General features: G+C 39.9%; 1 long non-coding RNA gene across 1 annotated transcript in view; it reads left to right on the top strand.

Annotated features, from left to right (window-relative positions):
- LOC112653583 (uncharacterized) overlaps nt 1–14260 on the top strand; it is a 189476-nt gene that overhangs the window by 136601 nt on the left and 38615 nt on the right. The window contains exons 3-6 of the long non-coding RNA XR_007409540.1: nt 8185–8258; nt 8962–9109; nt 10881–11019; nt 11632–11698. This is a non-coding gene — a long non-coding RNA (uncharacterized LOC112653583). The remainder of the gene's footprint in view (nt 1–8184; nt 8259–8961; nt 9110–10880; nt 11020–11631; nt 11699–14260) is intronic.

Here is a 14260-nt window from a genome sequence, read left to right as displayed (position 1 = left end):
CTCAAGTGCTTCCCATATGCCACCTTCTTGCCTCATTCTGAAGTGCAGATTTTTTCAGAGCCTAGTACACATTTCAGCTCTCCTTTCATACTTTTCTCCTTCCCTTTTTAGATAATTCCAGCCCCGCTTTTACTTATCATTTAATGAAAAGAGAACCATAGGGTTCAAGATGAGGAGATGTCAATATTAAGACTTCCTTCCCATTGAGTCTAAGATTATCACCAAATCTTCAACCCTCTCTCATCATTTAGCATTCACATTACTGCTATAGCATCTTGCTCTTTTGGTCCTCTCTATGCATGGTGGCAAAAGTCTCCCTTTCTTTTGAAGAGATTTTATTTGTTAAGATAGCAAGCAAGAATGGGATGGGGTAGAGGGAGAGGGAGAAGCAGAGTCTTCACTGACCAGGGAGCCCTTTCCCACAGGTTGGGACCCCCAGGATCATGACCTGAGCTGGGACACTTAACAGACTGAGCCACCCCAGTGCCGCAAAAGTTCTCAAAAACCTTACTCTTAACACATGTTCCCTGCTCAAGAAGCGTAAGAGCACCCTGCTGCCTCTAATTTAAACCTTCAACTCCTCATCCTGACTTTTTCCCCCATTAAAAAAAATATGCTATTTTTTTTTAGAGTAGTTTTAGGATCACAGCAAAATTCAGCAGAAATGATCAAGAGTTCCCATTCATTCCTCGACTTCATACATGTACAGCCACCCCGCCCCCCGACTATCAACGGCCTGCACCAAAGGGATGATTTATTAAAATTGATGAGAAAAAAAAATTGATGAGCCTACATTAACACATTATCACCCAAAGTCCATAGTTTATATTAGGGCTGACTCTTGATGTTGCACATTCTTTGGATTTTGACAAGTGTACAATGACATATATCTACCATTGTAGTAGCATATAGAATAGTTTCACTGCCCTTAATATCTTCTATTCTCTGCCTATTTATCCCCTGTCTCCTCCCCAATTCAGGCTATCACAGATCCTTTTACTCTCTCCATAGTTTTGCCTTTTCCAGAATGTCATACAGTTGGACTCATATATCATGCAGCCTTTCCAGATTGGCTTTTTTCACCTAGTAATATGCATTCAAGTTTCCTCCATGTCTTTTTGTCCTTTTTAGCACTGAATAATATACTCCATTGTCTGGATGTACCACAGTTTATTTATCCATTCACATACCAAGGGACATCTTGGTCACTTCAAGTTTCTACAATTATGAATAAAGCTGCTGTAAACATCTGTGTGTAGGCTTTTGTGGGGACATAAGTTTTCATCTGAGCATATCCCAAAGAGTGCAATTGCTGAAATGTATGAAAAATATGGTTGGTCTGTTTGTTTTTGGTAAGAAACCACCCAACTGTCTTCAAAGTTCCAATTTGCATTCCCACCAGCAGTGAATGAAAGTTCCTATTGTTCCACGTCTTCACCAGCATTTGGTATTGCCAGTGTTTGGGGTTTTCTTCATTCTAATGGGTGCACAGTATGTCTTTTAAATCCCTTTTTAAATTCACCTTGTCCTTCCAAATGTATTTTCACTCCTCTTAAGAGCTTCCAACTGTTGTCTAGCATATGTTCTGGGTCCCACCAGTATCTGTCCCAGCTCTGTGCCTTTGCTTACCTCCACATGAAAGTCTGCCCCCTTATTTTGTGCCAGAAACATCTTCTGCCCTTTTTCATGGGATCCTCTTGACTGCACCAGAACGTTATTTTTTTTTCCCTTGTTGTAAATTTCTCTAAGGATATGGTTCTCAACCTTCAAGAACTTTAAGAGATCCTAATTGCTGTTTCCTACCCACAGATATTCTCATCTTACTGAGCCCGTGCAAGGACGTTTAAAAGTCCTCCAGGTGACTCCAAATATGTTGCTAATGTTGAAAACAAGCACTAAGACTCCTAGTCCTCACTGGACAAATACTTTATGTTAAGTACGTCGTATAATCAATACCAGCACTGGGGAGTTTTTAAAGCTCCCCCTCAAGTGATTCCAATGCATAGTTAAGGCTGAGAACTACTGGCATTCACCTTACAGTTTGCTTCATTATCTATCTTATCTACCTGATTGCCAGTTAATAAATGATGTTTCTACTTTTTGATTGCTGATCCCATTCTACTCCTTCATCCTCAACACATGCCATAACACTGAACACACTACAGAAAATAGTAAATAAATATTTAAGTAGATAGTTACTTTCTGGTGGCCTGTTTGATTTTTCCCCATATAGGGTCCATGGATTAGAGGCAAGATCATGTATTGAAATCTCAAATGGGCCACCGTCTTTGCTCAGATTAAATACCCATCTGATAGCCAAAGGCTAAATATTGACCCTCTTGTACCTGCCCTGCAAATGTATACCATCTTTTAGAGAAGAACTAGCTAAGCAAGTTTCCTCCACTGAGGAGAAAAAGAACGTAAGAGATGAGGCAAGAAGCATTTACATTCATTACCACCTTTTTGAGGATTTTGCTGCTGCTTGTTCTGTGGTTGTATTATGATGACATCAATACCAACTGCTGACTTAAAAAAAAAAAGATAACACTAAGATAATTAACAAGACACAAATGCTACTTACTGGCCCACCTGAGCTGAGTTTCTAGATTTTTATTACCCACTTCAACCCATCTTGAAAAGAGGATTCAGCCGTCTAGAAATTAGTCTTCATTTCTTTCCCAGGTGCACAATATATCAGGAAAAACCCATTGATGGTCAGTCACAGCAAAGTTTCCAGGGGATGAGTTCTTCCCCATATAGCGAGGCAACAAATTAGCCCATTGACTCAGTTGTCTGCAGTAGTGTTCAGACTTTGCCTTTCCCAAAATTCACCTCTTTTAAAGTTCTTGTTCAGTATAATACCAGAGCAGTAAGAAGGGTTATTTTGTGAAAATGTATTGCTTTTAAGGATGCAACTGATGTTGAAATGAACTAAGCTCATTAAAATGCAGAAGCCAGGTTCTGGTTCAGGAAGTTGACTGAAAACCTGTATTTACTTCTCCTCTCCAGTGTCTCATAGAAATGACAGTAAAGATACCTGAAGAGGGATAAATACCCATAATAATATGTGAGATTCATCCTTTCTTTTCCTCTTAAAAAAATAAAAAAAAAACCTCCTTCAAGAATCCTTTACACATTTCTCTAAAAAGAGTTGATAACATTTCCCATTACCAGAAGGATGTAGAAGTTCTCCCTCTTCTTTACCATTTATATGCTCTTCTAGGCTATGTCAGCTCTCCATTATGAGCTGGCTCATCTTTGACGGGTCAAGCTTTAGACTGTCTGCCATGCCCTCAACCCTTTTCAGAAGAGATCATCCCAAAGGGGGCTCACTGTTACATGTAGCCCCAGGGAAATGAACGAGGGTAGCTAATCAATAAATCCACTGGTTGCAGACACTTTAGGGGTCCAGAATGTGAGCTTTAGCTATATAGGAATTCTGAACTCACGGCATTAGAATGAACCGTTCATTTCAGGAACAAAGTGCAGTGCACAAAGAGGAAAGGTAAGACACTGAAGTCATGAATACTCAGGAGCAATGAGGGGCAATAAATAGGAGCCACGGAGAAAAGAGAGGGAAAGTAGAGAGAAGGTAGTGGGAGGAGCAGGAGCAGTAAAAGCAGAGATAAAAAGTAAATGAATGGACCAATAGAAGCTAGATGGGGCTTTGGGGAATCCTTTCAAAAGAGGACAGCCTTGGTCAGCATGCGTCTTTGGTTTTAGCCTTTCATGAAAATGAAAGTCCTATACAGTAAGAATAAGTAATCTGGTTCTGTTTAAGCCACTGTAGTTGAGTTTTCCACTACCTAAAAATGAAAGGTTTCAGGTGATGTATTTTTCCTTTTTATCTTTATGTTTATTTGTTGTCCTTTAGTTTTTAACTATGAACTTTAATGCATAGAATTGGATTCACCTTAAATCTTGCTTAGTGTTACACTACCATCATTGGTCCATTCATAGCTCTCTTTCATTTTCTTTTATTTTCTGGTAACAAACACCCACAAACCACCACACGATCCAAGAATTGGAACATTAACAATGATTTGATTCTCCTATGTCTTCCTCCCCATGGCATGCTCTTGACTTCCTGCCAGAAATATGCATTTTTCTAAAGTTGAGGTCTATCATTATCTTGCTTTCTTATTCATTATATGGATGTACACTTAATCAAAATATTGTTTTTGAACTTTGCTTAAATGGTATCATGTTGTATGTAGTCTAAAATTTGCTTTTCTCATTTAACAGCGTGTTACTAAGATTCATGTATGCTATGCATGTAGTTAAAATTCATTCATTTTCAGTGTCATATAGTATTTAATAATTAATTTTGTGCATTTTCCTGTTTCTGGGCATTTTGTTTGTTTCCAGGTTTTGTTTTTGTTTTTTGTTTTTTTTTTCCTGCTGTTACAAGGTTGTTGTAAACATTCTTGTATAAAACTAACTCCTGGTGCATGTTTCTTTGGGTACATACTAAGGAGTATAGTTTCATGCCTCAGGGTATGTGAACACTCAAGTATACAAGATAATGCCAAATTATTTTCCAAACTGGTTGAACCAGTTAATACTCCTACTTGCAACATATGAAACATGCTGTTGCTCTACATCTTCTCTGATATACAGAATGCCAAATTTCTTAAATTTTACCCATAAGGTAGTTATAGTATTTCATTGTGGTCATGCTTTTTAAAGAGTGAATATGTATTGCTTGTAAAATCATGTGTAGAAATAGTAAACATTTTAGATCAGAAGTGCACATCACATACATATAAACCCCAAACTTACCAAGTTCCCCATGCTTCAGTGTCAGTAAGAGAAACATTTCCCACTGATACTATGAGCTGAATATGGACAAGAGCATAGACTATCTAGAGTTTCTTTTTTCTTTTTTTTTTTTTAAGATTTTATTTATTCATTCATGAGAGACAGAGAGGCAGAGACACAGGCAGAGGGAGAAGCAGGCTCCATGCAGGGAGCCTGGCCTGGGACTCGATCCTGGGTCCCCAGGATTAGCCCCTGGGCCAAAGGCAGAGCTAAACCGCTGAGCCACCTGGGCTGCCCTAGAGTTTCTTTTCTAAGCTACTTACCAAGACAAACATATATTCTCTGATTCTTTTTTTTTTTCCTGTTCAACTGTAAAGCATCTAGCTCTTCAAGGAGATGTAGCCTATGGGAGTGAGGGGAGAAAGGAAAGTCTGGATTTCACTCCTAAGATTTCTTTTGAATTCGCAGTCTGATTCCATAGGTTGTGTTTTTGTGACATCAAAGTCACTATTTGAACTTAAGGGGCCAAAAGTGGGTCTGTGGCATCACAAAGAAAAGAGACTTAAGGCATTGGATTGGTTTTTTGTGTTTAACCACTCAGGTTAGCATTTATAGAAAGAGCCCCTCTTCAGCCAGACTATATAATGCAGTTACTTTGAGCTGAAAATCATTTAGAATATCAACTGGCAGGTGTTATATAAACACCAAATGGAAGGGAATATTCCTTTCAAATAGTGCCACAGTAAAACCAACAAGGCTCAAAGAATTGCAGAACTAAAGATGAAAGCCATATAAAAACTTCAGAAATACTGATATTATTAGTGAAATAAATCTACAATATTGAATTTGAGGAAAAAAACCCAAACACCAGCACCATAATGACACCAACAAAAGAAAAACAAAGTCTCTGTGTAAAAGGAAGCAACCAGTATTAAAGTAAATAAAATGCCCTCCTGTAACCAGAAGTACCACTGTTTCCCACAGGTTCAAACTACAGTGCTTTTATGCTGCAAAATTATAGTTTATACTGGCATGTGTGGTTGAGGAAGTAGCAGTGAAAATGTCTCCCTATCTTTTGGAAGAAACAAAAACGAGGTATAATGTAAGAAGGATAAGCTCTTTCCTATAATTTCCCCCAGGACTTAAAGTCAATTCTATCCAACAAGTGTTCACTTCATTTCTATGTGGAAAGCCCCCTCCTATTTAGTTTGACTTAATTCACGTGAGTTTATTGAACATCTAACGTGGGTCACTGGTGAAGAATGTTAAATCTTTAACGGCATAGAAGGCTCAGTGGCAATGGGGTGATTCGAGTGGGGACAACACTCCATGTGGCTGAAAGGCAGAAGAGACACCAGATGGGAGTTATCATCTGAAAGAGACCTTGAAAGATTGGGCTTGTGGAGATGGCTGCAGACTATGGACTATGTTCCAGATAGGACAGCAGGAGCAAAAGCACGAATATGTAAAATCATTGTACCTTTAAGACAAGAGCACGTAGTTTAGCATAATTGTGGAAGGGCAGGAGGAAGGGCAGGAGGAAGTACTTTTGAAAAGATAAGTGGAAGCTGTACAGGTCAGAATTCTTTAGGTTGAAGGTCACTGCTGCATAAGTAAAACTGGGCAAAGCTCAGAAAGACATGCATCGGCCCACTTCACTGGAAGGACAAGGGCTTGCTCTGGCTTCAGTAAAGCTGGACCCAGGGACCCCCATTTTGCTCTCCAAATTTCACCTCTTTTCTCTCTGTTGGCTTCATTATCATGTTATACTTGTCAACTGCTGGCAGCTCCAATCTTTTATCATTGTTATTTCTAACAGTTTCCACAGAAAATGAGCTTCTCTCTCAAATGTTTGGGCAAAAGCTTCAGAATAGAGACTCATTGTTCTGATTTAAGTCATTTCTGCTTCTCCCTGAACCAATTACTGTATCTCGGAGGATACGTCACATGTCCACTTCTAGCGCCAAGAAGAGGGATCAGTGCCAACCAAACCATATGGATTAGGGAGGAGGGGGTCCCCACAAGGAACCTTAAAGGCACTTACCAGAAAAGAACTGGCTTCTGGGGAGGAAAAATTGCAGATGTCTCCTCCTGGGGATGTATTTTGGGGGCTCTGAAAGTATTCTGAAGAGCATCCACCTGATTTAGCAATGGAGGGCCATTAAACATTTTTATGCAGAAAAATACCATGATTAGAGCCGTTCCAGAATGATCTGATCCCAGGATGGGGGACAAGGAATAGATGAGAGTGACTGAAAAGTCAGATGAGAGACGAGAGGAACCAGTGATAATGTCTGAAAAAGAAAATGAGGATATGAACTAGAAGGGCTGGCCCTGATGTTTGAAAGATGATGGATTAGAGACATTTTGTAAGTCATATCAATTGGTTATTGGCTGAATTTTGTGGACAAGATAATGAGGCATCAAAGATAATTGTTGTTTTCAAACCTAGTCAACTGGAGAAACAGGGGCATCAGGAGAAGTTATTTGGGAATAAAGGTAGTTTAGCTTGTCAGTGCTGAGTTTGAGGATGAGTGGTACACCCGGTAGAGGTCTTATCAGGCAGCTGAGGAGTGAAGTCTAAGTGGAATCCAGAAGCAGAGGCAGGTCCAAACAGTGAGAAACACCCAGGTCATCCCAGGAGCAGAAAGGTTGGGACAGGCAAGAACAGTCCTGAAACTGGGAGTGACCAATCCAACTGGTTTCTTATGTTTGTGGCCAGAAGTTGTGTGTAAGGTTCCTACAGGTTTTGAAGAGTCATCAAGGGCCTGGGCTTTTGCCCAGTTGGTCGCTGTGGACAGGTAACAGAGACGAGGAGAGAGGACGAGGCAGAGTGTGTGACCAGCTGTTTCTTCTCTTGATCTCTCCCCTAATAATCGAAAGTTCTCATTTCTTCCACTTTCTTAACTTTTCATTCCTCATGTACATTCTGATCCTCCAAGTCTGTTAGCCAGTCTGCAGAATTTTTCCATTCCCCAGTCTCTAGCTAGTTGTTACCAAAATAGCTCCTCTGTGGATTATCAGTTTCCCCACATTTGTCATATTCACTCCAATGGCTCCTGTGAAGGAAGCCATCCTAACATGAAACTAAGGTCTTTGCCATTTGCCATAGATCAGAGTTGCTGGGTGACTGTGGCTGAGTTACTTGCCTTTTGAAACCTGTTTCCTTATCTGAAAAAAAAAAAAAAAAAAAAAAAAAGCATTAGTAGCCACACCTGCTGCATAGGATTGTCTTGAAGATTACGTGAAATACATGTGGTACAGAAGCAATAGTGTTGTGTTTAACTTGCTTGGTTATGTGTCCTAGTGAAAAATAATTGATGAGGGAGAAGTTCAAAGCTGTAGAAGTATTCAGTCTTTCTGTTCTTGAATTTTTCACTTCACTCGTTAAAGGATTTTCCTCCATACCTCTCTCCACCCCAGAATCCCGTGGACACGTTTGAGAGTCTTAAGGAGTCTTCATTCCCACAGCGTCGTTGTTCCTGGCCAGATGGAAGGTGAGATGCCTCTCCTTTCACTTCACTGTGAGCACAGTGAGGCTGTTGTCATGGTGAAGACCCTCACCAGGTTCGGGCGTGCAGGAGCAGAGGAAGATGGGAGGACCTTCCAGCCCCATGAGCTGCTATCTTTTTCCCAAATTTCATGAATAAATCAGAATACTATTTTATTTATTTTTCAGAATACTGTTTTTTTTTTAATTTTTATTTATTTATGATAGTTACAGAGAGAGAGAGAGGGAGGCAGAGACACAGGCAGAGGGAGAAGCAGGCTCCATGCACCAGGAGCCCGACGTGGGATTCGATCCCGGGTCTCCAGGATCGCGCCCTAGGCCAAAGGCAGGCGCCAAACCGCTGCGCCACCCAGGGATCCCTCAGAATACTGTTTTAGCATAAATTCTAGCCAAGAACATAGGGTATGGTGTGGGGTGGGCGGGCGGATATATTGTCATTAGATGTACTGCAGGAAGGAGCCTGGGTACCGGTGTGGGAGTCTCAGAGCAATGCGGGGGCGGGGGGGGGGGTGGGCAGGCCGCTGGTGATGAGCTCAGGTATACAGGTGGTCGGGGAAGACAGGTGATGTAAGCGAACCTATGCCATATGGGGGAGAGGTAAAAGGCAAGACTTTCTCCTTTGTCTGTTTGCTACAGATTAATGTCAAAATCTCCATCCTCCTTGTCTTTTAAATCTTGTATCTTGCTAGAAAGAGTAAAGCAGAAGGATGTGGACGGCCACACAGGTGACCTTGGAGGGGACCAGGAGGTGTGTGTGTGCTGCAGATGGGGACCACGCACAGCAGCACAGCAGCTACTCATCCCCACAGTGGGCCCAGGCCAGCGCCGAGTGTATGCGTAAGAATGACTCTTTAATGAATCTCGCTGTTTTGAAAAGGCTGTTCATCTGTCAAGCTGACCAAAATAAATAGAAGCCCTAAAGAAAAGCCCTTCTCTTTAGCACATGATTACAGCCAGAGCTGACGTTCCACAGAATGTAATGATTTATTCAGCCGGAAGATGACTGGTTGCAGGGCAACAGGGGGATTTTCTTCTGCAAGAATTTCTGTCGTGGCCTTTTTTGACCCTTCACCCTGGTGATTGAAATTTAAAAGTAAAATGAATGCATTTGCCATGAGTTATTGAGTTTTCCTACCCTGCACTTAGTATAGCTTGCTGTTGGGGGGAAAATAGGATAAAGGGCTCTGTTCAGTCAAATGTCTGAATTAATGATGTCCCCAAGCATCTTGGATTTAGACGGTGGATTTGAGGATGTAGAGAACTTGGGTGTTTTCGATAAGGCATGCAGCTTTACTGGGCCTTATTAGAGAAAGAGAGGCATATCAGCAAATTGATGGTGAGACTACAGTGAGGCAGGCAACTGCAGCAGGAGAGGTGATTTTAGGCTGCTCCAATGAACCAGGCAATCATAGTTTCCAAGCCCTCTCTGCTCTTGCTGACCTGGTTTTAGGAAACTGATTCCCAGAAGCACCAGCTTTGGCCTTACCAGAGGGGGTGGTAGAAAGATAACAAATTGTATTAACCTTAATTAGATATACCAAAACAAATTTGGTGATTTAATTGAAAAAGAATGGGTCTCAATTAGATCATGGGGCGGACAAGGCCAGAAGGAACCATAAGGCAGTCCTTTATTTCCCTGAAATTGCTTTAGAGATAATTTTTATATTTAAACCAAAAGTTTCCAAGATCTTTTTTTTTTTTTTTTAGATTTTATTTATTTATTCATGAGAGACACAGAGAGACAGAGAGAGGCAGAGACACTGGCAGAGGGAGGAGCAGGCTCCCTGCGGGGAGCCTGATGTGGGACTTGATCCCAGGACTCCGGGATCACGACCTGGGCTCCAGGCAGATGCTCAACCCCTGAGCCATCAAGGTGTCCCCCAAGATCTTTTTTTAAACGATAGTCATCTGACACTATGAGAAAGGCCACATCAGAAAGTCACAACAAATGTATATTATAATAATATGTGATGGACAAATACCTATGCACCCGGGACCAGCCTGTGTTGGCGTGTTTTTTCCAGCTCTAAGTTTTTCCCTGAAGCCATCAGCATCAATGACAAGGCAACTTAAAGACAGTGAGGCTAGAAGTACAAACGTCCACATTAAACAGCTGGGATATGTAGCATAATTTAGAGAACAGTGTCTGATTGGAACTAGAAACACCTTTTTCCAAGACAGGTGCTTGAGCAGCCTTGAGCACAGCAGCCTCACACTGGAAGGGTAGAGAGACAGCGGAGAGGCTTCCTAAAATTCTTTTTTTTTTTTTTTTTTCTAAAATTCTTTTATCCACTGAGCATCCTTACTGTGCATCACGTGCCGAGGGATTATACGTGGAATCAAGGTGCTTAAGAGTTTGAAAAGAGTTTGGGACCCACTGAGCTGCCTGGCAAATCAAGATGTGACTACAGTACCTGACAAACATTAATTTAGCAGCGCCCATTAAGAAGTAAGCCCCATGGGGAAGGGAATTTTGCACGTTAGACTAGTATTATGGTTACAATAAGAACAAAGACAGCAACGATAGCAGCTACTCCCTATTGAGGACCTGTGATGCATAGCACAATGGTCCAGTTTTCAAATATTAGCTCATTTAATCTTTCACCAGCCTTATGATATAGATATGATCCTCATTTCATGGCTGAGGAAACTGTGACTTGGATTGGAAAATCAACTTGCCTGACATCACACAGAGCTGAAGGCTTAGAGGAGCAAAGATGAAACCCGAATCAGCCATTGAAGAGCAGGTAAGAGGGCACGGAGGTGGCCAAAAAAAAAAAAAAGAAACATGGAAAAACAGTACAAGGTTAGTTTGATGCAAGTCATGGGGCAGGTTCCTGGTTTGGCAGCTGTGCCAGGCCCAGACAAGGGAATCACGAGTAACAGAGAACGATCCTGCTGGATAGCATCTGGTCTAACGTGTGTACCAGTCGCATGGCAGTCACTTTAAAATGCAGACTCTGGATTCAGCATTTCTGACAATCTTCCAGGTGATATGATGCCCTTGTCTAAGGCTTCAATTTGAATAGTAAGAATTATCCATTAGTCTCAAATGCTGGTCTGAGAACCAGTGCTCAGCAGTCCATGACGTCCATAGCTAAAACAAGGATGGTAACAAACTGAATTCTTTTATGGTTAACTTTATTCAGTTTTTCCTGATTATTTATGTTGTTATAATTCACTTTCTCTGGAACACAATACTCTTAAGCTAGACTAACTATATGAATATCAGAATTAGTCATAGACTCAAACTCTGGCAACCCTGTGCCAGTCTCCAGTTGTTTTTGTTTTTGTTTTTGTTTTTTTCCAAAGAAGCCTAGGAACCACTGATCTAATCCAAACTCTCATTTTATAAACAGGGAAATGGAGAATGGAGAAGTGCTTTACCAATTAGAAGATACCGGCTGAATCTTCTGGCCCTGAAAGGTAAAAAGCTATAGCTACAAAGAGTAGGTACACTAAAATACACCACAGAGAGCATTACTGGTCATGTTGAGAAACCTGGATTTTATAGTACAGGCAAAGGCAAATTATGGAATATTTTGATAAGGGGAAGTGACATGATGAAAATTATGAGTTAGGGGAACTGATCTGGCAACAAAGTACAGCCTAAGTGCCTAGAGGCAAGGAGATAAATGCAGAGTCTAATGCCTGATGATCTAGAAAATAGACTCTAAGATTCCATCACTTATAAAAAGCACTTATGTACCCCAAAGAAAAATTCCTATCAGTAAAATGGTAACAAAATGATGTATCATTTTATAATTTTATTTTATGCACATCGAATTGCTCTTATATACTTACTTGGACATTGTTTTTATTTTTATCATGTATGACTTTTGAGCATTTATAAAAATATGAGCCAAATGAATTGATTAAGGCCATAGTTCCCAAAACATGTAGCAGGCCTCCTTGAGGAACTTAGAGTGATATCATGGGATGGTTTATATTTTCAAAGGAAAACAGTGATACTTGGACATGGGTTAGACACGGCACCAACTATGAGTTTGAGGTTATTCTTGATTTTAACATTAGATCAGGCTACATTCTACATTCCTTTTGATGACATTGTATTTTGTGAGGCTGAAGTATTGGCCATTGCTGAGAAAAAAGCAAATACCAGATTTCCAGTTATGAAATAAATAAGTCATGGAGATGTAATGTATAGCATGGTAACTATAGTTAATGCTATATTGGATATTTGAAAGTTTACCAAGAGAGTTGATTTTTTTTTCAAAGGGAGTTATTCTTAAAAGTCTTCATCATAAGGGAAAAATTATAACTATGGTAATGGATGTTGACTAGATTTACTGTCATGATCATCATGCAGTATATTAATAATAAATCATTGTATACCTCAAAATAATATAATGTATATCAATTATATTCATAAAAATAAGCAAGTAATGCAAAAAGAGTGTGAACAGGATTAAGACTTGTGCAGTGCCCAAAAGCATACCTACTCCATTAGAAGATAATTCTAGTTTTTAAAGAATGAAACAAAAATATTATTTTTTTCAGATTTTCAAATGGCTACTAAATTGTTGGACCTAAGTATTTTATAAATGGAACTCTTAGATATTTCTCTTGGCCTCATGGTTATGAAAAAGTACTGAGACCCTAGAAATGTGGTGAACCAGGCAAGTTTGGGAATCTGTGGGTTAAGGTGTTCCTAAAGCTTTTTTGCATTCGGAGTGCAGCTCTTCTGGATCATTCTTTGATTCAGAGTATTCTGCACCCATGTTTTTATCTGTACGTTATCCCCTGTGCGGTCAGATGCATTGGTGATGCATCCTTTTTTTTAAGAATGTTCCACTAAAGTCACTGCAATTTTTTTCAAGCCCCATTCTTTCTGAAAATTTTGTTTCTGAAAAACATCTCAGGGTGTTTAATAGAGGTTTTAAGATCATAATCAGGACTCATATTCCTTCCTTAAACAGTCTGTTAGGAGATAGCAGTTGAGAACAGCGAATTCCATCCTACTACCAGGAAAAATATGTCAGAAAGAGCTAACATAGTCAATGACAAATGCACTACAACTGCTATCTGGCCAATAGCGATTGTAAATTGCCACAGGGTATAAAACCTGTTTCACTTGCAAATATGTTTAAACGTGAAAAAAGATATATTTATCAACAAACCATCTATCTATCTCACACTGTTATGGGAGTTGAGGTAATAATGTGGAAGGATGATTTATAAACCACAAAGCACCACCAAAAGTATTTTGATGAGGCACCAGGTGATAAGGGCCTGAACAATACCACCTTCAAGGGTATTGAAAGAGGCTGTAGAAAAAGGGCTACAAGGTGGAAGCACTGAAATAAAATAAAATCAGTGGGATTTTAAAATCAAAACACAAAGTAGGTTGTTTAGCAAGTCTCAGCTCAAGACTGTCCTGTAAGTGCTTGGTGAGGTAGTATGAGAAATGTACGACCCATCTGACAGCCCACTGGTCCCCTTTTTTATATCCCCTTCCACAGTTAGGGCTTATAGACTCAAGTTTTGTACTCCGGACCCTGATATTTATTCAATGGTAAAATCTAGAGTTCTTGGTAAAATTATGATGGGAGGGGAAAAAAAAGTTCTAGATATTTATAGCAAATCACTCACACATTTCAGTTTTGAAAAGCAGTTTAATTAAATTTGTAGTTACTGTATAAATTTACTGGTTTCAGTAGAACCAGACCTGGATTACATGTTCTGATGATACCTTTTAGTAGCTATATGATCTTGGACCTCCAAACCTCAGTTTCCCTATTTCATAAAATAGGACTAATTATAATATCAATCCAAAGGGTTGTAATGAGGATTGAATGAGATAAAGCACAAGTCACAGTGCTTGGCTCACATTTAGGATTTAAATGTCAAAGAGGCAAAGATACTTTAGTTCTTTTGCCACCTCTTTGGCAGGGTTGGAATACTTTCTCATAGGAATTTGTTCCCATGCTAAAAATTTTGTTTAGAAAAGTTTCATGACTGATTAAT

This window comes from Canis lupus, chromosome 3 (assembly GCF_003254725.2).
Source record: "Canis lupus dingo isolate Sandy chromosome 3, ASM325472v2, whole genome shotgun sequence".
NCBI classification, from domain to species: domain Eukaryota; kingdom Metazoa; phylum Chordata; class Mammalia; order Carnivora; family Canidae; genus Canis; species Canis lupus.
This window is presented reverse-complemented; position numbering and strand designations above follow the sequence as displayed.